A 25,110-nucleotide genomic window follows, 5' to 3' on the forward strand; every position below is an offset into this window, starting at 1 on the left:
AGTGTTAGGTATATTTCATTTTTAAAATTAAATAAATTAATTTTGGTCTGTTTTAGTGAAAAACCTGTTTTGTTTTTGTTACGTAACTGTTTATTGCTTTCGTTGAGTCTACAGGTCATAACTCCTCTTGAGAATTTTGTTTTCTTTGAGTCAGGTTGGTTTATGTATAAGGAATTACGTAGCTGTGGAAAGATAAGGATGAAGAACAGGTAGCAGTTGTGGTCCAAGCTGTGTAGTGTATGTTCCAAAGGATTAGTGGTTACCAAGTATCCAAATAGGCTATGCAGGGAACAAAGATTAAATTCGAGGTTTTCGATATTTCTGAATTGTATTGCTATTCTTTATACTCAACAAATGGCCGTTTATGCATACGCAAGGATCATATACCAGAAGTTTTCGTGATATTTCATGAAAAGAAACATTTGAGTTGTCTTACCTGCTTTGCCCTGAGGGTTCGAAACAAGCTTCCGTTGGGTTCCTGATTTTGGAGAACGAATCCAACCTGACGTCGAATGCAGGGACCAATACGAATCCTCATCTTCTATACGAAAGGCAATTTAATTGCTGCCTCTGGTTTTAGTAACGGAACAATTGGCGAGAAGTGGAGACGAGGTGAAATGCCTATTATGTGAATGTGAAGACACCGGCGGATAGGCAGGGCTAGAGTGCTTGCTGATGTTCCAGCAGGCATTGTACGGCGGCTTTACGATTCTAACGAGTGCAGACGCTGTAATAGGTAGCCCGCACAATACACCAGCGGCAGGAGGTGGATTTTCCACTACCGCGAAAAGGCCACGGTCTAGAGAGCACGAACAACGCGACTGTCAATGCGTGGCCCAACGCTGCTACCTTCAATATTTCCAGAGATCTACAACAGGTATAGTGCGCGCTGCGGAAGTTCCAGCCGATTACCCCTCTGGACGGCCGTGCGTGTTAACGCGACTGCTTCCGGGACGGGGAGAAACGCTGGCCCCGTATCGGAGCTGCGCGACGGATTAACACCGACTCCCACCCTTCAACACTCCCACAAGTGCATGTTAGTCAAAGATAATACGAATGCAGCTTAACGCAGTGTTCCATCTACATCATCTACATGATTACTCTGCAATTCACATTTAAGTGCTTGGTAGAGGGTTCATCGAACCACAATCATACTGTCTCCCTACCATTCCACTCCCGAACAGCGCGCGGGAAAAACGAACACCTAAACCATTCTGTTCGAGCTCTGATTTCTCTTATTTTATTTTGATGATCATTCCTACCTATGTAGGTTGGGCTGAACAAAATATTTCCGCATTCGGAAGAGAAAGTTGGTGACTGAAATTTCGTAAATAGATCTCGCCGCAACGAAAATCGTCTTTGCCTTAATTCCATATCAAATCGCGTATCATGTCTGCCACACTCTCTCCCCTATTACGTGATAATACAAAACCACCTGCCCTTTTTTGCACACTTTCGATGTCCTCCGTCAATCCCACCTGGTAAGGATCCCACAACGCACAGCAATATTCTAACAGAGGACGAACGAGTGTAGTGTAAGCTGTCTCTTTAGTGGACTTTTTGCATCTTCTAAGTGTCCTGCCAATGAAACGCAACCTTCGGCTCGCCTTCCCCACAATATTATCTGTGTGGTCTTTCCAACTGAAGTTGTTCGTAATTTTAACACCTAGGTACTTAGTTGAATTGACAGCCTTGAGAATTGTACTATTTATCGAGTAATCGAATTCCAACGGATTTCTTTTGGAACTCATGTGGATCACCTCACACTTTTCGTTATTTAGCGTCAACTGCCAGCTGCCACACCATACAGCAATCTTTTCTAAATCACTTTGCAACTGATACTGGTCTTCGGATGACCTTACTAGACGGTAAATTGCAGCATCATCTGCGAACAACCTAAGAGAATTGCTCAAATTGTCACCCAGGTCATTTATATAGATCAGGAACAGCAGAGGTCCCAGGACGCTTCCCTGGGGAACACCTGATATCACTTCAGTTTTACTCGTGATTTGCCGTCTATTACTACGAACTGCGACCTTCCTGACAGGAAATCACGAATCCAGTCGCACAACTGAAACGATACCCCGTAGGCCCGCAGCTTGATTAGAAGTCGCTTGTGAGGAACGGTGTCAAAAGCTTTCCGGAAATCTAGAAATACGGAATCAACTTGAGATCCCCTGTCGATAGCGGCCATTACTTCGTGCGAATGAAGAGCTAGCTGCGTTGCACAAGAACGATGTTTTCTGAAACCATGCTGATTACGTATCAATAGATCGTTCCCTTCGAGGTGATTCATAATGTTTGAATACAGTATATGCTCCAAAACCCTACTGCAAACCGACGTCAATGATATAGGTCTGTAGTTCGATGGATTACTGCTACTACCCTTCTTAAACACACTGGTGCGACCTGCGCAATTTTCCAATCTGTAGGTACAGATCTATCGGTGAGCGAGCGGTTGTATATGATTGCTAAGTAGGGAGCTATAGTATCAGCGTAATATAATCGGTATACAATCTGGACCTGAAGACTTGCCCGTATCAAGCGATTTGAGTTGCTTCGCAACCCCTAAGGTATCTACTTCTAAGAAACTCATGCTAGCAGATTGTGTAATGTATTTAAAAGTGTGCAGTGCATATACAGTGTTCTCTCATGTGAAATAGTGCTACATACGAGGGTTGGAACTTAAACAGTGGCAACTATTTATTCACAAACGATACAAAAGAGTTACATGTTTGCACCTGTTACTGTCCTTCGAAGTAGTCACCAGAGTTGTGTAGAACCCGTTGCCAGCGATGTGGAAGGCGTAGTATACCGTTAGCAGTGCCTGTTCTGTTGATAGTGAGAATGGAGTGTTTTACTGCCTGTCGAATCTCTGGAACAGTTCTGAAGCGAATGCCACGAAGTGGTTCCTTCACCTTCGGAATTAAGTCAAAGTATGGTGGATGGTCCAGTACTTCCCAGTCCCATCGACCGAACAGAGCAGCCACAGCTTGAGCAGTATGTGCCCGCGCACTGTCGTGCAAAATGATGGGTGGGTTGCGCAGAAAGTGTCGCCGCTTCTTTCGCAAAGTTGGTCGCAGCTGATGCTCCAAAAACGAACAGTAATACTGTGCATTGACGGTCTGCCGTGGAGGAACGTAAGGCGTTACTATAACACTATACTCGTACACGAGAATCACCGTAACTTTCACCATACTGGGGCTCTGACGCACTTTCGACTTTCGCGGCTACCCGTAACGACGGCATTCGTTGGATCGGCGTTTCAGTTTTGGCTTCGTGCCATTCGCTTCAGAACTGTTCTAGAGATTCGACAGGCAGTAGACCGCTCCATTCGCACCATCAACAGAATAGGGGCTGCTAACGGTATACTACGTCTTCTGCATCTCTGGCAACGGGTTCTAAATAACTCTGGTGACCACTCTGAAGGATAAGAACAGGTGCAAACATGTATATCGGTTGTGAATAAATAGTTGCCATTACTTAAGTTCTAATCTTCGTATCTGAGGTTTTTCCATGAATCCTTGATTTTATTCTGCAAATCAAAAAAGCGTGCCAACATAATGTCACAGACTACATTCACCACGACGAACGTGATTACTAAATATTGCGCCAAACCAAAACACCATTGCAACTCATATCAATAAACATGTTAGGTTTATTTTAGTATTGTTTTTGTGATCCTATGCAAGTATTAAGATTCGCAAAGATTTCTTCATATGTCAAATATTTTCCTTTCTCTCTCTCTCTCTCTCTCTCTCTCCCTCAACCACAATTTTACATGTACCTCTCGCTAAATCCAATATGGCACTTTTCTTTGTGTAATTTGCTATTATTTTCATAGATGTATGTCATAACCAGTACGCCAAAACTACAAACAATTTTTAGTAGATGCCATCTTATGGCCCCACATCGAAATCACTCTCCCTTCAGTACAGCAACTTTGAACAGACAGTATTAACAAACTCATACAAATATATACTTCGATATCAAAATTCAAACACAACCACTGAAAAGAAATTAAATGGTCCTTGCTACAGTCACCTAAAGGACTAGATTTAAAACAAAATTACAATAACATAATAAATCAGTACGCAAGCCACCAAAATGTAACAAAGAAAATATTTAAAAAAAGAAATTTATGTATAACAAAACAAACCACAGCGACAAAAAAAAAAAGACTTTCGATAACAGTACGGAAATTGTACCCATGAAACTTAAGGTATCTTCATATGTACCAATGTATTTGTTAATCTCGTAAATAAGTTTATTACTTAAAAAAAAGCCTGATCGGTGTGCCAACCAGCCTGGATGTGGTTTATGGCTGTTTTCCACGTCGCACTGGGTGAGTAAAGGGGTAGTTCCCATGATATGCTTCAAGATACTCGTGACCAAAACATTTAGAACACCACACAGAATTTACTCTGTGCGCAGACAGGCTAGGTTCGCTTTTTCCCAGTGGAAGTGGGGGGGGGGGGGCGGAGTAGGGGAAGATGACTATTTCGTCAGTTGGTCTCCTTAAACACTCTACCAGAATTCTAGCCGATTATTCCTCAAATTCTTGTCGGGTCTTCAGCTGGATCAGACCGTCGTCTGCACACAATATTTCCCCAGTCCATCTGACCGCCATCATCTGGTAAGAAAAGCTAAGCCGCTCTCGCCGATAAATGACTCAAACCGTGAAAGACGGAATCTTTATATGCAGCGAAAATACGAAAGCGCATGCTCTAAGGTAATGCGCAAGCGCTTAATCGTTGCTACTGCCCCCTGGCGCAAGTAGAGTTGCAGCGCTTCCAGTGGTGAATACTGTCGAAAAACGAAATCTGATAAAACAGGAATCCAAGTTTTACTTAGCGGATATCCATTATCACAGTTAATGATATTATCTGCTTGATTTCGACAGATTCTTTTAAAACACAATCCTAGTAGCGTGATGCGTTTGCAACTCTTTGTGTCTCATTATACAGCATCCTATGTCCCCCTGTAAGACAGAAACCGCAAATTTGTCAGGTTGTAACAATCGCGTATGGCGATGATGTTCAACACATCTGTCATCGACGGTACGAAGAGTTTAGGCAATGTAGATTTTACCGCACTACCATGCTATTTTGTTAACGTCGGCTTCCTCAAACGTAAATTGTCCTTAACGGAGTCAAGAAATGCTCTTTTAGCTGGCGGACGGAATACGCATCTGATTTCATGTTCTTCAAAATTCTACCTATCTACACTAGCCGATTACTGTAACAGGCAAGCCGGGCGGGGTGGCCGAGCCGTTCTAGGCGCTACAATCTGGAACCGCGAGACCGCTACGGTCGCAGGTTCGAATCCTGCCTCGGACATGGATGTGTGTGATGTCCTTAGGTTAGTTAGGTTTAAGTAGTTCTAAGTTCTAGGGGACTTATGACCTCAAAAATTAAGTTCCATAGTGCTCAGAGCCATTTGAACCATTTTGTAACAGGCAAGCGATCGGGAGGGTTTTCCCTAGTGAATCTGAAGCACGTGTTTGTTCACAGGGGGAGGGGAGTTTCATTTTAGATGCATACATAATATAGCTCATATCAAGGATTCCGAAGTCAGGAAATAAATTTGGAATTATTTCGTACGACTGTGCATCGTCAACAGCGTTTGTTCAAATTGGCTCTGAGCACTAAGGGACTTAACATCTGAGGTCATCAGTCCCCTAGAACTTAGAACTACTTAAACCTAACTAACCTAAGGACATCACATACACCCATGCCCGAGACAGGATTCGAACCTGCGACCGTAGCGGTCGCGCGGTTCCAGACTGAAGCGCCTAGAACCGCTCGGCCACATCGGCCGGCAGCGTTTGTTGTTAAGACGTACATGTAAGCACCCTAGATTACGGTAAATTCGTTGGTCATTCACCCAACAGTCGTACTGTGGGTCCTAGGTGGATGGTGAGCTACGAAATTCTCATACTAACGTCCATGTTTAGGATTTCTGTGTATACACTAAACAGTTTAAGGCCATAGCACAGTTGGGTCCTCTGGAAAGGGTGTGGAAGGTTTCCTCCCACATCAGTTTTCAATACAAGGCTAGAGACCCGTCTCTAAAAACCCTTCGTCGACAGAAAATTAAGCTGCAACCGTCCTTCGTTTCCACAACGTAAATACACTTTGCGATGAAGGACTATAGTAAATGACAGAAGCGGTAAAGAAGTCGCTATTTACGAAGCCTCTTTATAATATTCTACAGAATATCACAAAATACTGTACCGCACTTCGGCCGATTGTAAGCTCACCGGCAAAAAATATTCGCTCCACTACGCATTCACAGATGAATCGTTAAGCGATCGAATCGCGTGCTCATCCACGAGCGAACTGCCTTTACGTGAGCATTAGGCAGTAACAATTAGTGAGACATTTATGTTTCAAACGGACGTTGTACGTAAACATGGCTAAATGTAAGGACGTGACAGAGTGACTAAAAGGGACAACAATGTTTACCCGCGCCCATAACCATACTGTGTGTGAAGTTGCTGCATTTGTTGGTGTTTCTCGGCGGATTGTTCAACGCTTCTACAAGCAGTGGTGTAACGTATTAGGCCATAAGACACGACGTCAGAATTGTGACCGGAAAAAGATTCTAACTGAAGGGGACCGGAGCTGCGTTTCACGTTTTTTGCATCAGTGTTGCTTCCAAACCGGATAGGAATTTCTGCAGGCGGTGAAGGAAGTTTCATCGCAAGCTGAGATTGAACACTGCGACAGGAACAGCATGCAATCAGTATTGGGAGTTGGTCACCTTGCAAGAGGCCATTACTCACCCAGGTGCATAAAGATGTCAACAGCAAAGTTCGTCGGGCTGGAAGAACGTATGACTGGTTTTCTGAACAATCTCCAACCCCATTACATCTCTACTGGGTTGCAAAATCGTATGACGTGAACACTATAGCATCACAGTCTGACCAACTGCGACATGGTCGCGTATACAAACAGTGATCCAATAGGCCTACTTGTTACTGTTACAGAGGGACGAAAATGAGGTTACCGCATTTGATCAAGCCATAGGCAGCATGCACCAAAAATATAGCGTTTACTACAGAAATAGAAGAAGCGGGCTCCATTAATTATTTAGACCTTATCATTATGAAGGTTGATAACAGACATACATTTTCGATTTTCAGAAAGCCTACATGTGCAGATACTATTATCCGAGCCAGTTCATGCCGTCCGCCACGATATAAAAGGGCCTTTTTCACCTCTATGATCCAACGACTTTTTAGATTACCATTGGCCGGCAGTGAAATACTCCAAGAACGTAAGTATATTAAGGCAAATTGCAATAGCAAACCGTTTCTCAGGTAAAGATCTTATGCACACATACAATAGGATAAAAGAACAGAAAGCAAATAATAGGCAGACCCACAATCATCTAGAAAAAAGAAAGAATAAATAAAACCTGAAAAATATTCCAATGAAATTTTACGGAAAAATGTCCCAACAAATAGAAAAGTGTTTGAATAAATCTAAGTTTAGATGTGGTTTTCATGTTAACAACACTCTGAAACTCCGTGTAAAACATAGTTTAGAGTATAGATTCTAATAAATTTGACAGTTATAGGGTTTACAAGATCGTTTTTAGTAGTTGTGACAAATTTTACATCGGTCAGAACTGGCCGTTCTTTTAGATTCAGGAAACATTTGCAGGCACATAACAAAACTGCAATGGGAATGCATTTGGCAGAAACCGGCCACACTGTAGGCAATATCGAGAGTTGTATGCGTATTCTTCACAGGGCACAGAAGTGTCACGCTCGTGACTTGTTGGAGATTTACAAAGCGAAAAAGCATGAGCTCACTAGGGTACTCAATAGGCAAAGCGATTTTGTGCCCAGCGCCTACCTTGCTTTGTTTGATGTACTACGATAACCAAATTTTTTTTATTCCTTTATTGAATTTCAATTCCCCCCAAAGGGGGCGGGCTGGCAGCGGCTTAGTATGCCGCTTTTCAGCCTACAGACTTTGTTAAAAAGATGAAGAGAACAAATAATAAAAACATGCGATAAAATAGGAGACTTAAAGAGTAACATAGCGAAAAAAAATCGTGGAACTTAAAACAAAGAACAGAGCGATGATAAAATACATACGAAGCAGACAGATAAAACAGTAGACAGACAATTAAAAAACACGGCGACAGTCTGGTGTCTGTTACGATAAACAAATAATTCCTCTCGTATTAATACCTAACCTTACTTGATGATTTATGTCGAGAACAGTAGGCATTTGCCTTACTTCCATACATTAATCGCACTAATCCTGTAACCGATTATGTCCTACCTACGCATTGAATGTATAACCAGACTATATAATTTTATTTATTGACTGTTAATATGTTGTTTAAAGCTTTTCTGTGGGAGACATATCACGTTGTATGTAAAGCCCTCTAGTGGTTAAGTTGTTAAGATCGGTGCGAGCCTAAATAACATCCTGGCGGCCGACCCAACAGAGGGCGCTGATCATTGATCTGTCCTTTTCTCCGCTGTCATATAGACATTTTATCTTTCATAGGCAATTTATAGGTTGCTACAGGCAATGTATTACGTATATTAATTGTTGACCGTAAATTCACCATAAAAAGGATCGGTCCTATTCTATTCACATATTTCCTTTTAATAATTTTGTATGGGTAACTATATTCGTCTTTTAATGTATCACAATTGGTTCCTATGATAGTTATCAATTTTAAAAGTCTGCTACATGTATTTTACATAAGTTTTCATCAGATTATGTTTTTTGCGTAAATGATGACTACATCGAAGCCCACAGTAGCGACATTTAGGGAGGATGTAGCCAAACAGATTTCTGGTAGCTACTGTACTTCACTAGCCAGTTGCAATAATCACTGTGTGGACGATGTGGCCTATTCTACACCTTATTTTAGATCTGTGTGACTATGCTGTGCTGATTATATTTATATGTTTTGACGATGCCATTATGGCCTTATCACTTCAGGACATGGTGTAAAAAAGGTACGTTTACCGAATTTTATCTGTACATTTCCCTGGTTGAATGATAGTATATTGTGATACGTATTGGTGTATTATGTTGAAAGACACACTGCTCACTAGGTGTATATATTTGTATACTGTAGATCTGAGGATGGTCATTATGGACTGAAAGCGGCCATCGTCTAAAGAATTGATATTGTGATCAAAGACTGGAATAAAAATAATTTGATAGCATCACAGTAATTGGGCAGAAATGCACGATCAAATCCTCAGTGAGCGTTTTAACATGGATATAACGTATTTGCCGAAGCTTATGGGCTCGCTTCGTAACCACATCCAGGCTGCTATCAAGTCCAGGACCGGAATTACACCGTATTAAATGGCGCTTGTAATGATTTCTCTGGGGGTGACAAGTTTATTGTCCGGAGAGCTTATCAAGCTGTGTGTTACTGGTCTCGCAGGCGTATAGAGTTACATCCTTTTGTCTACACAGGCTGGAAAGAGTTGTTCGTGAAAACTTCATAGGAGATGCGATGCGATGACAACATCCCCACTCGCACTTTGTACCGCTTCCACTCTTTTCTCTTCTTACAGAGACAACGAAATAACGTGTCACTCTTACAAATAACGGGTTATGTGGGTAGCAGCTGTAAAGACTGACAGACGACGCTACTAAACAAGCACGTCAACAGCACTTTGAAGGCAGTGAGTGGAGAACTGATGTTAGAGATGACGACATCCTCTTCGCCGATTCTATTTGAGGCGCCACCCAATTTGTTCGTTCCAGGCCAATGCGTTTCACGTACTTCTTTCTTATGTGAGGGCGACTTTGGAATCGTGCGCATTCGGACCTCCAGCGGGCGAAATAAGACTACCCACGTCTTTGTATGATACGACCTTTACTTCCTTCACATACATTTACTTGCGTCGTCATATAAGAGCAGTTATTGTGACTCACGTAACCACTTCTGCAGTGGGTCAAATGCGGAAAGATCAGCTCCTCAAACGAAATTATTCGTAAGGCTTTACATCGTCGCTTTCTGGTGAAACCTCGGGAGTTTTTATCTCCAAAGTTTCCGGGACACCCAAAAATCGTTATAAGTTCTATAATTCATATCAGTCGCAAAAAAAAAAATCAATTTATCCATCTGTCAGTTCCACCCTTATAGACAACTGAAGGTTCTTATCGTCAAGTCAGGGAGATCAAATATCTGGGCGCAGTATTCAGAGATCAACCATCCACTGAAATGGAAATACAGGCAAGACTAGGTAGGTAATAGGTGTTACCACGGCCTTAATGCTCTCCTCAAAACCAGAAGTTTGTCAAGACATTTAAAAAAATCTACAAAACACTCCTACAGGAAGTAGCACTATATGGATGTGTCACCTGGATTATAACCAAGCAAGATCTGAACCGACTGATGATATTTGAAAGGAAAGTCCTTCGAGAGATTTTTGGACCAGTTTACGATAATGAGAGTGAAAAAAGGAGGATTGGTCATTATAGCAGCAGCAGCAGCACTCCGTCGTCAGGCCACGAGTGCCCTACCGGGGGGACCCTCCGACCGCCGTGTCATCCTCAGAGGAGGATGCGGATAGGAGGGGCGTGTGGTCAGCACACCGCTCTCCCGGTCGTTATGATGGTATTCTTGACAGAAGCCGCTACTACTCGGTCGAGTAGCTCCTCAATTGGCATCACGAGGCTGAGTCCACCCCGCAAAATGACAACAGCGCATGACAGCTGGATGGTCACCCATCCAAGTGCCGGCCTCGCCCAACAGCGCTTAACTTCGGTGATCTCATGGGAACCGGTGTATCCACTGCGGCAAGGCCGCTGCCATTAGTTAGAAAAGAGTTTATGATATTTTCAAAGAGCCGAACATCGTGGCTATAATGAAGACACGACGACTTCAGGGGGCAGGGCACGTTGCTCGAATGCACAACAACCGATGGCCGAAAAGTGTACTCAACACCAAGCCAACCGGCAGAAGGCCCGTAGGAAGACCTAGAACTCGATGGGGTGACTGTGTATCCGAAGAGCTTCAGAGAGTGGGACTGCTGGAAGGATGGCAGAAAGCAGCTGAAGGCTGGCTGGAGGCAGTCTCTCAAAGCAGCGCGCAGTCCATTGGGCCTGATTGTGTAAAGCACGTCAGTTACCTATGTAAGTAGGGGGGCTGTACCAGTTCAAGCCAAATAGGGACACTGATCTCTTATACGATGGATGTTCAGAAAGTGAGACTTTTCTTTGTAAAATCAATCACTGTTCAGATAAAATTGTTTGACACTAGGCGCCTGCTTCAAAATAGTCTCCTTCAGCTTCTACACACTTCTTCCAACGGTGCTGCCACTGCTAAAAGCATCGCTGAGAAGCCTATTTTGGTGTGGTGCACTGTTTCTCCGTCGAATTCTGCATGTCGCCTCCCTTTTCTGAAATCTGGTCCCTCTGAGGCGTTTTCAGTCTAAGGTAAAGCGAGAAGAAACGTGGTACTATGTCAGGAGGAGACGGAGGCTGACAATCCAAAGCTGTGCTGTGTTTGATCAAATGATCAAAAACTCCGAATTAATTGTGTTCTATTAGCAATTGCGTTATCGTGATGAAGATGCCAACTGCCTGATGCGCGCTAGTCCGGCAGTTTCCGTCTCACTGCTTCACGAAGACGAAGCAGAACTTCTTGGTAGTTCTACTTACTGACATCAGTGCCTTCTGGGGCATGCTCGTGATCGACCACACTATAGGATTAAAAAAAAAAAAGGCGATAGGCATGACTTTCACGTTGCTGCAGACTAGCCTCGTTTTATTGAGTCTCTAGGATGACAGATGCTTCCATTTAGATGGCTGGAACTTTGTTAATGGGGCTTACCCATACTCCTTTCTGCGCTAGCAGGCCAGAGCGGGTTAGTTTCTGGAAATGGGCCAAAATGAGGTTACTGTCAGTTGGACTCAACATACAAGCTTTTTTTGTCCTCCACACAATATTACACAGGAATGCAAAATACTCAAAACTTTAATAGACCTCCTTTGATTAACTTTAGATTGGTTGAAGGCCTTAGCAATTTAATTTTAATGCAACTTTGCTGAAGGCCGCATATTAGACGATAAGAAGAGTTTCAATCAAAAGGCAGAACGCCTTATCTTTAAACAAAATCATAATAATCTTATGCCTTAAGGGCAAGAAAAGGACATTAATTTAAGAGACATTAAAACTCGGCTGAAGGCCGCCTTTTTCGGCAATAAGAAGAGTTTCAAAAAGGCAGAATGCTTTATCTTAAAACAAAAGCATAACAATCTTATGCTTTAAGGGCAAGACAAGGAAATAAATTCACGAGACATTAAAACTCGGCGGAAGGCCGCATATCAGGCAATAAGAACAGTTTCAAAAAGGCAGAAGGCCTTATCTTAAAACAAAAGCATAACAATCTTATACCTTAAGGGAAAGAGAAGGACATTAATTTAAGATGACATTAAAACTCGGCTGAAGGCCACACATCAACCAAATAACTAAAATCCAAACAGGGAAATTACTACATAACACACAAGGAACGGCGCTCAGAAGTTTCCAAGGGTCAGCCTGGGATTGTAAGACTAACGCCCATTTAGGTGAGACAGGCACCCTGTCCAACGACTTCTTAATCTGGAGGCAGCCCAACCGACAGGCAGATCAACCAAATCAGTTCCGCTCCACGCAACCAGCAAAACGACCCTAAGATTTCAGTACACGCCACACAGAATATTGGCGCCCACACCGACCAACAACACCTCAGCTGTCGAACTACAGGCCACGCTGGACAGCAGCAACACGATGAGGAAAATACACTGCGTAAAATTACGTTAACGACCAGGGCAGGTAACCGGAACGTCAACGGCCACAAGGCAGAAGATACCCCTGGTGAACTTCCATAACAGAGGATAAATTAAGTTAAATTTCACAGGACGACGGCTGGAATCTTAACCGACTTAAATACACGCACATTGTTACTCGCAGGAATGTCCCAAAAGCGACAATCAAGAAATGTAAACAGTTGAGGCTAGATAGTAAGTGAGGACTCAACTTTCAGGGCCAATATCGATGGGCGACGAACTTCGTAGCACTCACAGGCAGCACCTCACACTCCAACCGCTCGTGCAAGCCGCCAGCGGCTCCAGCCTGACTTCTACATCTACATCTACATCTACATTTATACTCCGCAAGCCACCCAACGGTGTGTGGCGGAGGGCACTTTACGTGCCACTGTCATTATCTCCCTTTCCTGTTCCAGTCGCGTATGGTTCGCGGGAAGAACGACTGTCTGAAAGCCTCTGTGCGCGCTCTAATCTCTCTAATTTTACATTCGTGATCTCCTCGGGAGGTATAAGTAGGGGGAAGCAATATATTCGATACCTCATCCAGAAACGCACCCTCTCGAAACCTGGCGAGCAAGCTACACCGCGATGCAGAGCGCCTCTCTTGCAGAGTCTGCCACTTGAGTTTGTTAAACATCTCCGTAACGCTATCACGGTTACCAAATAACCCTGTGACGAAACGCGCCGCTCTTCTTTGGATCTTCTCTATCTCCTCCGTCAACCAGATCTGGTACGGATTCCACACTGATGAGCAATACTCAAGTATAGGTCGAACGAGTGTTTTGTAAGCCACCTCCTTTGTTGATGGACTACATTTTCTAAGGACTCTCCCAATGAATCTCAACCTGGTACCCGCCTTACCAACAATTAATTTTATATGATCATTCCACTTCAAATCGTTCCGCACGCATACTCCCAGATATTTTACAGAAGTAACTGCTACCAGTGTTTGTTCCGCTATCATATAATCATACAATAAAGGATCCTTCTTTCTATGTATTCGCAATACATTACATTTGTCTATGTTAAGGGTCAGTTGCCACTCCCTGCACCAAGTGCCTATCCGCTGCAGATCTTCCTGCATTTCGCTACAATTTTCTAATGCTGCAACTTCTCTGTATACTACAGCATCGTCCGCGAAAAGCCGCATGGAACTTCCGACACTATCTACTAGGTCATTTATATATATTGTGAAAAGCAATGGTCCCATAACACTCCCCTGTGGCACGCCAGAGGTTACTTTAACGTCTGTAGATGTCTCTCCATTGAGAACAACATGCTGTGTTCTGTTTGCTAAAAACTCTTCAATCCAGCCACACAGCTGGTCTGATATTCCGTAGGCTCTTACTTTGTTTATCAGGCGACAGTGCGGAACTGTATCGAACGCCTTCCGGAAGTCAAGGAAAATGGCATCTACCTGGGAGCCTGTATCTAATATTTTCTGGGTCTCATGAACAAATAAAGCGAGTTGGGTTTCACACGATCGCTGTTTCCGGAATCCATGTTGATTCCTACATAGTAGATTCTGAGTTTCCAAAAACGACATGATACTCGAGCAAAAGACATGTTCTAAAATTCTACAACAGATCGACGTCAGAGAGATAGGTCTATAGTTTTGCGCATCTGCTCGACGACCCTTCTTGAAGACTGGGACTACCTGTGCTCTTTTCCAATCATTTGGAACCTTCTGTTCCTCTAGAGACTTGCGGTACACGGCTGTTAGAAGGGGGGCAAGTTCTTTCGCGTACTCTGTGTAGAATCGAATTGGTATCCCGTCAGGTCCAGTGGACTTTCCTCTGTTGAGTGATTCCAGTTGCTTTTCTATTCCTTGGACACTTATTTCAATGTCAGCCATTTTTTCGTTGGTGCGAGGATTTAGAGAAGGAACTGCAGTGCGGTCTTCCTCTGTGAAACAGCTTTGGAAAAAGGTGTTTAGTATTTCAGCTTTACGCTTGTCATCCTCTGTTTCAATGCCATCATCATCCCGGAGTGTCTGGACATGATGTTTCGAGCCACTTACTGATTTAACGTAAGACCAGAACTTCCTAGGATTTTCTGTCAAGTCGGTACCTAGTATTTTACTTTCGAATTCACTGAACGCTTCACGCATAGCCCTCCTTACGCTAACTTTGACATCGTTTAGCTTCTGTTTGTCTGAGAGGTTTTGGCTTCGTTTAAACTTGGAGTGAAGCTCTCTTTGCTTTCGCAGTAGTTTCCTAACTTTGTTGTTGTACCACGGTGGGTTTTTCCCGTCCCTCACAGATTTGCTCGGCACGTACCTGTCTAAAACGCATTTTACGATTGCCTTGAACTTTTTCTATAAACACTCAACATTGTCAGTGTCGGAACAGAAATTTTCGTTTTGATCTGTTAGGTAGTCTGAAATCTGCCTTCTATTACTCTTGCTAAACAGATAAACCTTCTTCCCTTTTTTTATATTCCTATTAACTTCCATATTCAGGGATGCTGCAACGGCCTTATGATCACTGATTCCCTGTTCTGCACTTACAGAGTCGAAAAGTTCGGGTCTGTTTGTTATCAGCAGGTCCAAGATGTTATCTCCACGAGTCGGTTCTCTGTTTAATTGCTCGAGGTAATTTTCGGATAGTGCACTCAGTATAATGTCACTCGATGCTCTGTCCCTACCACCCGTCCTAAACATCTGAGTGTCCCAGTCTATATCTGGTAAATTGAAATCTCCACCTAAGACCATAACATGCTGAGAAAATTTATGTGAAATGTATTCCAAATTTTCTCTCAGTAGTTCTGCCACTAATGCTGCTGAGTCGGGGGGTCGGTAAAAGGAGCCAATTATTAACCTAGCTCGGTTGTTGAGTGTAACCTCCACCCATAATAATTCACAGGAACTATCCACTTCTACTTCACTACAGGATAAACTACTACTAACAGCGACGAACACTCCACCATCGGTTGCATGCAATCTATCCTTTCTAAACACCGTCTGTGCCTTTGTAAAAATTTCGGCAGAATTTATCTCTGGCTTCAGCCAGCTTTCTGTACCTATAACGATTTCAGCTTCGGTGCTTTCTATCAGCGCTTGAAGTTCCGGTACTTTACCAACGCAGCTTCGACAGTTTACAATTACAATACCGATTGCTGCTTGGTCCCCGCATGTCCTGACTTTGCCCCGCACCCGTTGAGGCTGTTGCCCTTTCTGCACTTGCCCGAGGCCATCTAACCTAAAAAACCGCCCAGCCCACGCCACACAACCCCTGCTACCCGTGTAGCCGCTTCGTGTGATCGAGGATTGCTTGCTGCTCCACGCCAACTGACCGACTGGACCGCTGGTCCGTCCGCGACTGCTGCTCCGTCGCGACTGCACTGCTGGTGCGTCTCCCACTCACCGACTTCCTTCGGAAGAACGACGGCCCGGAGACACTGGACCCTGTTGTGGACTGGCAAGACAGCCAATCCACTAGGAGGAAGCCGAAAGGCACGCGTTTAAGCTCACGCAGGCTGGCGTGTGGTCTGGAACTGGACAAGGAAGTTAGACTTAAGCAAAAAAGGTCGTAGCTGTTGGAATACTTAACTTTAATCCATAATAGGTGAACATAGCTCTTGACGGTACATGTTTTACAGCATCAATAGTAACTGGTAATGGCGCCTTACTAGGTCGTAGCAAATTACGTAGCTGAAGGCTATGCTAACTATCGTCTCGGCAAATGAGAGCGTAATTTGTCAGTGAACCATCGCTAGCAAAGTCGGCTGTACAACTGGGGCGAGTGGTAGGAAGTGTCTCTAGACCTGCCGTGTGGCGGCGCTCGGTCTGCAATCACTGATAGTGGCGACACGCGGGTCCGACGTATACTAACGGACCGCGGCCGATTTAAAGGCTACCACCTAGCAAGTGTGGTGTCTGGCGGTGACTCCACAGACCCGACCATGCAGAGGGAACACGACCGACATCTCTGCACAGGAAGGAACCGACGCAAATACACGTCGCCGATGAGCCGACCGACCGAACGACCAACCAACGGTCGTTCCCGCTGGTACGGGCTGTGCAGACCTCTCTGGGGCTCCGTCTCTGACTGCACTCCTGCTGCATCCTGACTGCAGTGCTCGTCCAACTCGAACCAAACTGCCAGACACACGACGACCCGGAAATACTATCGGTAGGTCCAGAGATGGTACGACCATGGAGGTAAGAATAGAGGGAGACGCCGTGACGTCACAGTTGTGAAGCTATGTGAAGCCGAGGGTAGCCATCTCAATCCGACCAAAACATTGCCGCTGTAGGCTTGTGTGCATAGGCTTGTCGCTCGCTTTTGGAAGGATTTTGCGCTATTATGTTGACTTGTGTGGTGTTCGGATGTACGAATCGTTCTGATCCAATCTGCAGTGCTTGTGGCGTCCACATTACGGTCCGCCACATTTTACTTGACTGTCCTTTATTCTCTGACCAGAGGGCGGTGGTTTCCTTGCCACCGGATTTGCCCTCTATTTTGCAAAACGACGCAACGACTGTGGTTAAGGTCTTACGGTTTTGTGTCCTGTCCAACTTGTTGCCTCGGATTTTAGGGAGAGGATTTTAATGTGCTGCTGGGTGACTGGCTCACCCAGGCTTTAGGTAAGAGGTCCGCCAGTCACGATTACCTACTTGTTTCACTTCGATTTCTGTTCTCTTTTCCTTGTGTTTCCTTTCCTCTTTTAGTGCGTTTCTTCTCCTCTTGTTTTGCCTCTGTATGTGAGAATTTGGAACTGCGTCAGGTCTGTGTCTTTTAGCCGTTCTCCTTATTCGGTGTCCGTCTTCGTCCCTTCACTGCATGTGTTCCTGTTTCTATGCGTTTGGGCGCTGATGACCACGCTGTTTAGCGCCCGAAAACCTCAAACCACACACACACACACACACACACACACACACACACACACACACTGTGATGCGAAATCGAAGGAAATAACATTTCAAAATAAGTTGTCTCGTTAAGTGTGATTTTACAACTTCATTGTGAATGAACGTGTGCTACATCGGTACTTGTACTATAGCGCGTTTTTCTCCTGTATGATTTTAGATTTCCTAAAAATGAAAGTCGGAAAGCTCTGTGGGAGAATGCCGTGAGGAGGAAGAATTGGCGTGCGTCTAAATGGAGCACTATATGTTCTCGGCATTTCCGAGAAGAGGACATAGACCGAACTTCCCTTTCAACAGTAAGGCTCCGAGAAAATGCTGTACCATCAGTTTTCCCTACACACCCAAAACATTTGCAAAAGGTATGTTAATTCAAAGAATTAAATTCTTAGTTTTCAAGTTCACGTTTCAGTATAATACGTACGTATCGTCGATAATCGAAGTGTTGAGTAACTCACTTTGTCTTCATCATGTACCAAATTAAAAGCTAACACTACATTAACTGGCGTAAAGTATAGGCCTAAACAGGACACTGTGTAGATTTGCCAGTCTATGTACCGTATTTCAGTAAATATTGGTGGTAATGAACAGTGTTTCCCAGTAGTGTAACGTAACTGAAATGTCCCAGTACGTATTACAAACAAGATGTATTTATGGGGCTTTGGAGGGAGGGTATAGCTAACTTAGTTTTCAGTTTCTATTATTTAGTTTGTGATACACGTTTATTACTTAATTAACAAAATTGTATCGTTTACATTGAAGGCTAGCTACTCGTAATATTACATTAAAAACTATTTTTAATCAGAAGAAATGCGGAATTTCGCCTTTACGAGATTTTATTTTAAACAAAAACTTTGAAACAACCAATCTGATGACGTTACATGCGTATATGGTGCAATTAGCGACTGTAATACACGCAGCGCTATAGCACACTGGCAATGTTTTGGTCAGAGTGTCATGGCAGCGAGCCACGCCCCCATGGCTTCAAAACGTAGTACGGCTGGGATACGTAGCGCCATCTCCCCTTATTCTTACCTCCATGGGTACGACAGTGCACTTATCGATACGCGCTGCTGCTGCCGCTCATGTGCAAGTAAGGCAGGAAGTTAGTGACGCCAGTAAATGGAATATGAAAACGAGGCGGCAGTACCGTAATACACTCCTGGAAATGGAAAAAAGAACACATTGACACCGGTGTGTCAGACCCACCATACTTGCTCCGGACACTGCGAGAGGGCTGTACAAGCAATGATCACACGCACGGCACAGCGGACACACCAGGAACCGCGGTGTTGGCCGTCGAATGGCGCTAGCTGCGCAGCATTTGTGCACCGCCGCCGTCAGTGTCAGCAGGTTTGCCATGGCATACGGAGCTCCATCGCAGTCTTTAACACTGGTAGCATGCCGCGACAGCGTGGACGTGAACCGTATGTGCAGTTGACGGACTTTGAGCGAGGGCGTATAGTGGGCATGCGGGAGGCCGGGTGGACGTACCGCCGAATTGCTCAACACGTGGGGCGTGAGGTCTCCACAGTACATCGATGTTGTCGCCAGTGGTCGGCGGAAGGTGCACGTGCCCGTCGACCTGGGACCGGATCGCAGCGACGCACGGATGCACGCCAAGATCGTAGGATCCTACGCAGTGCCGTAGGGGACCGCACCGCCACTTCCCAGCAAATTAGGGACACTGTTGCTCCTGGGGTATCGGCGAGGACCATTCGCAACCGTCTCCACGAAGCTGGGCTACGGTCCCGCACACCGTTAGGCCGTCTTCCGCTCACGCCCCAACATCGTGCAGCCCGCCTCCAGTGGTGTCGCGACAGGCGTGAATGGAGGGACGAATGGAGACGTGTCGTCTTCAGCGATGAGAGTCGCTTCTGCCTTGGTGCCAATGATGGTCGTATGCGTGTTTGGCGCCGTGCAGGTGAGCGCCACAATCAGGACTGCATACGACCGAGCCACACAGGGCCAACACCCGGCATCATGGTGTGGGGAGCGATCTCCTACACTGGCCGTACACCACTGGTGATCGTCGAGGGGACACTGAATAGTGCACGGTACATCCAAACCGTCATCGAACCCATCGTTCTACCATTCCTAGACCGGCAAGGGAACTTGCTGTTCCAACGGGACAATGCACGTCCGCATGTATCCCGTGCCACCCAACGTGCTCTAGAAGGTGTAAGTCAACTACCCTGGCCAGCAAGATCTCCGGATCTGTCCCCCATTGAGCATGTTTGGGACTGGATGAAGCGTCGTCTCACGCGGTCTGCACGTCCAGCACGAACGCTGGTCCAACTGAGGCGCCAGGTGGAAATGGCATGGCATGCCGTTCCACAGGACTACATCCAGCATCTCTACGATCGTCTCCATGGGAGAATAGCAGCCTGCATTGCTGCGAAAGGTGGATGTACACTGTACTAGTGCCGACATTGTGCATGCTCTGTTGCCTGTATCTATGTGCCTGTGGTTCTGTCAGTGTGATCATGTGATGTATCTGACCCCAGGAATGTGTCAATAAAGTTTCCCCTTCCTGGGACAATGAATTCACGGTGTTCTTATTTCAATTTCCAGGAGTGTAGAAGATGACAAACAATAAATGCCATGAACACGAGCCGTGCACTGCTCAACCGGTGATCACTGTGTTAAGAAAGTTGTGCTTACTATTCACAATATCCAGCATGTCTAGTGTGATCTCCAAATGAAGTTGCTTTGCTCAGTTGTTAGAAACTTCGGCACAAATTTTGCTGAGATCTTTCGCAGGTCAAATGTTCCGTTAAAATGGAATTAATGGGTTCAATACTAATTTTAACGTCGTCTGCAAGTTCTCTGATCGTGATTCGTCTATCCTGCGTCATTAGGGCCCTTACGTGATCAATAACATCCTCATTAGCGGATGTAGAGGGCATGCCTGAAAGTGCTTCATTCTTCACTGATGAGCGGCCATCTTTGAAGCAGTTTTACTACTCCTTTATCTGTATGGTACCTATTACTTCGTCCGCAGACGCTTGTCGTATCTTGCGGATTGTTTCAACTTGAGAATCGCCAGGCTTAAAACAAACGTAATAACGTTGTTGCACTTCTTAAGAGGTTGGATACTTTTTAACAACGCTGGTATAAACAAATCAGCCAATTGCGGTAGCCTAATTTACTGACCCTTACTTAAAGAACCCTTGGGCACTTGTTTTGTCTATTTAGGGTGTACGTAGACTCACGAAGATGGATGTCAACTATTGTGCGTAAGCCTGCTTTCAAAGTTCCAAGAACCAGTATTAAGTGAAGGATATGGGAATATATTACTGCCCTCTAAGCACCGCTACCGTAGGGACCGCTAAGATGAGATCAGTTACAGTGCACATAAAGATATTTAAAAGTCATCCTCCCAGCGCTCTGTATATAAATGGAATTGGGAGACATTCTAATACTTGAACCGCCACATGCTAAAAGGGCCGTAGTAATTGCAAAGTAGTTTCGAAAAGACTAAGAAAAGTAATTATAGTTAAACCACCCTTTCTTAGTGACCCTATTTAGTTACAGGATTTACAAGACCCATTTTGCAGGACAGACTCCAAGAAATTTTTCTCACCAAGCACAAGAGTGACACTGCGTATTCCGATGCCTTTGCGGCCACGTCAAGTTGGGTAAATGTGTTTTCGTTTCCTCTGTTTTAAGACCACCTCTCTAAACCAAGCAAATGTTCAATAATATTTATATCAGATACGTGACCGTGCGGAGTGGCCGCATGTCTTGAGGCACCATGTCACAGATTGCGCGGCCGCACCCGCGGGAGGTTCAAGTCCTCCCTCGGGGAAGGGTGTTGTGTGTGTGTGTGTGTGTGTGTGTGTGTGTGTGTGTGTGTGTGTGTGTGTTAACAAAAGTTAGTTTAAGTAGTGTCTAAGTCTAGGGACCGATGAGCTCAGCAGTTTGGCCCCTTAGGAATTTACACACATTTGAACATCAAGTATGTCAACGCCAGTAAACATATGGTTACACGAAGATGTCGTAAGCAAGACAATAAAAGTTTCGAAAAATTAAGAAGCGTGAGAATAAGTCGGAAAATCAAATTATTCATAAGTTTAGAGTCTTACGGGAAATAATCTACGGTGTTGCGAAAAGTATCTCAAATGAAGAGCAGTAGTTGGTCACATTGGGTAGTCTTTGAAAATAGCAAATCTTTATAGCTATAGTGTTGCCAGCACCTTTTGTGGCTTGCGTCTACAAATAACTGAAATATGATTCTTATGTAAAAGACTCGTGTCATTTCATTGAGAAACTGAAGGGACTAACTTTGGCTCCTGGGGATAGTCTTGTCAGTTTTGACACAGTGTCTTTATTTACGATGATTCCACTTAACGAAGTTATGGTTTACATAGCAGGTGTTTTCCCAGCAGATAGGACCGCTCTTTTCAGACACTGTCTCACCTTTAGTCAGTTCCAGTGACAGGATGAGTTTTATGAGCAGGTTGATAGTGTGGCCATGGGTAACCCACTGAGTCCTACGATCGCCAATTTTTACGTGGAAAAATTCGAACAATTAGCTCTTGAAAAAGCGAATAAGAAACTATGTCGATGGTATCGATACGTGGATGATACATTTGTGGTTTGGTCACATGGTAAAAAAGCTTTAGAGAAATTCTTTTGTTATTTAAATAGTACAAGTCCTAAAATCCAGTTTGCCGTGGAAATGGAGAAAGACAGTGCAATATCCTTCTTGGATGTGTTCGTTATGAGACAGACTGATGGCAGCTTGAAACATAAAGTCTTTCGGAGGGTTACACATACCGACAGATACTTGCATAAGGTTTCCAGTCATCATCCACAACAGAAAGGAGGTGTAATTAAAAGACTAGTGGACAGAGTTAAAAGGATTTGTGCGCCGGAATACGTGGACGCCGAGTTAAAACATCTAAAGCAGGCTTTCGAGAAGAATGGGTACTCTAGTAAGGAAATGAATAGAGTTTTGCGACCGAATAACGGGAGGCCTAAGAACAACGATAGGACGCAGCGATGGAAGAACACGGTTTCTCTACCCTTCATCAAAAAAGTAACGGATCAGATCGGCAAGATTTTAAGGAAACAACGTTCAACCGATTTTCAGACCAACTAAGAAAATAGGCCAAGCACTTCGTTCCGTTAAGGATAAACGTCCACCTCTGTAAGTGGTGTATACAAGATTCCGTGTACATGTGGTATGGTCTACATTGGAACTACAAAGCGAAGTGTGAAGGAAAATAACAGTCTTTGACGACTAGGGAAAACAGACAAGTCAGCAGTGGCGGAACATGCTCTTCCGTCGGGTGATCACGTAGTGAAATTTTCGGAAGCTGAAGTTTTACTATGACGGCTATGTAGAGAATCCATCGAAATATGTAAACACGGGGATAATTTTAACAGAAAAGAAGAAGCCATGAAACTCATCGATGTATGGACAGTGGCGCTACAGAACCGATGGGAAGTTTTTGTCTTTGACGTACTATGATGGATATTTACATTATATCCTCGACAAGGTTTATCTCTATCACGTGAAATCCAGACCACGCCCACTTTCCACAGTATTTAGGCCGCTCATCGCCCTCCGACTCGTCGGTCGCCAAAACTCAGCACAACCAGGAACACCTCCGAAGATGTCCAACGTAGCTTTGGACGAAACGTCAGGGATGGAAGAGTTGTATGGACTACGGCCATTCAACCCGGAAGAATTCTCGACAATTGAAATGTTCCTACGTGGGCTTGGAAGTTCCGACAGAAGCGAGGAAGCGAGGGAGGGGGGGGGTTAATACTACAGTATTCATTTATCATCGAAATATAGCGAAGTTGCACCGGCCAACGTCTTAAGCTAACTATGTGAGATACCTTATGAAACAGAGTAAAGTAATAGCATACAATATATTACTTTGGATGTCACGTGGCTAGAAAACATAAGCCTCAGTTGCAACCTGATGCAAAGCAAACGGCGGCAAAACAGTTCCGCTTCACTGGCAGAAGCCGCATCACGCCGCCTGTCCGTGACGTCACGGTGAAAGGAGAAGCGTTGCTCCGCTCGTCGTAGCAACTGCAGATGCTGTGCTCTTCAGCGTGCGATGGTGGTGTAATGGTCAGCATAGTTGCCTTCCAAGCAGTTGATCCGGGTTCGATTCCCGGCCATCGCATGTATTTTTACACAAGTTTCGGGAATACCGGTGATGCGATTTTATTTAGAGAGGAGCACTACACATGCAAACAGTGAACATCACATAAAAATACGTAGATATAAGCACAGAAAATGCATTAAAACAGGTGTTATATTCAAATGTTCAGTTTCCTTGTCCAGTCAATGCTTGATACTGTGGCCACGAGAAAGTCTTTTGAGTCACCCAGGTAAGCTCTCAGTTTACACCCCTCGACAGTGTGGCGTATGGTACGGCTCGGTGCTCCAGTCACAGCTTGGGGTGGGCTGCTTATCCCATTTCTGCAGGTTGTATGCGTACAGTCCGTGTCCCGTTCGGATGCGATTTTTATTCTTCCACTCATTCCGAGTGAGTTCTAAGTCGCACGATAGTTCCCAATCTTTATGAGACCATTAGAACGCTTTCGCTGTTAACATAACAAAGTATAAATGAAATTTAGCCTTTACAAGTAAAACCACAAACTAACGAATCGTCAAGATAGTTGGTATGGCTATTTCCAAAGACCTGTGTTTTCCAGAAGGATGAAGCAAATTTACAGTGCGTTGCGAGTGTTACTTAAAACAGCTTCGCAGAAAATAAAACTAACTATCCATATCCAAGGAAGACATTCGATACAAAACATGCTCCTCTACATAATTCCTTTCCTTATCATTATTTACTTGACGCCCTACACCACAATTTAAAATCGATTAATTTATAACATGTCCTCTACATTTAGGCTTAGTGCTTGTAAATCACTTGATTGTTTGACTCCTTACTTCTGAATTGGCAGAAAATTGGAAAGATTTCAGTCTGCCCATGCTTTGTGTCTACCTCTGACAACAATAATAATAATAATAATAATAATAATAATAATAACAATAACAATAATACTGCGGAGGTCCTACAGCAATGTAGTAGTCAGTATATAGTTACTGCTCTGTTATGTTAATTGCGTCATTATTCGCTTTGCAACTGATAAACAAACTGATTAGTTGTGAAATGAATAATGAAGCAATTTCTGGTCTATTGTCGGACTAGTAAATTACAGAAGGCATTTTCATGGGATATTTAATCATATGTTAAGTATATGTCTTCATTTTACTGTTATAGATGAATGTAAAAAGTACGTCGGTAGTTGGTGGGTTATGTGACGAAGATCTTAAATTCGTTTCAGAAGCTGTAACCCCTCCCAACCCCTCTCCCGCCCTAACCAACATTGTGTCACGTGTTAATGCTAGTATTTGGAAAAAATATAATTATTGGTAGCTTGTGCAGTCAGTAT

The 25,110-nt window shown here is 44.2% G+C and overlaps 1 non-coding gene and 1 pseudogene across 1 annotated transcript; one reads left to right on the forward strand and one right to left on the reverse strand.

Annotated features, from left to right (window-relative positions):
- Positions 1-10,693: 10,693 nt before the first annotated feature.
- LOC126093764 (5S ribosomal RNA) lies at positions 10,694-10,810 on the reverse strand (annotated as a pseudogene).
- A 12,946-nt stretch (positions 10,811-23,756) lies between these two features.
- Positions 23,757-23,828, forward strand: Trnag-ucc (transfer RNA glycine (anticodon UCC)). Its single transcript has one exon. It is a non-coding gene; the product is annotated as a tRNA-Gly (tRNA).
- The last annotated feature ends 1,282 nt before the right edge of the window (positions 23,829-25,110 follow it).

Source organism: Schistocerca cancellata, chromosome 7 (assembly GCF_023864275.1).
Source record: "Schistocerca cancellata isolate TAMUIC-IGC-003103 chromosome 7, iqSchCanc2.1, whole genome shotgun sequence".
NCBI classification, from domain to species: Eukaryota; Metazoa; Arthropoda; class Insecta; order Orthoptera; family Acrididae; genus Schistocerca; species Schistocerca cancellata.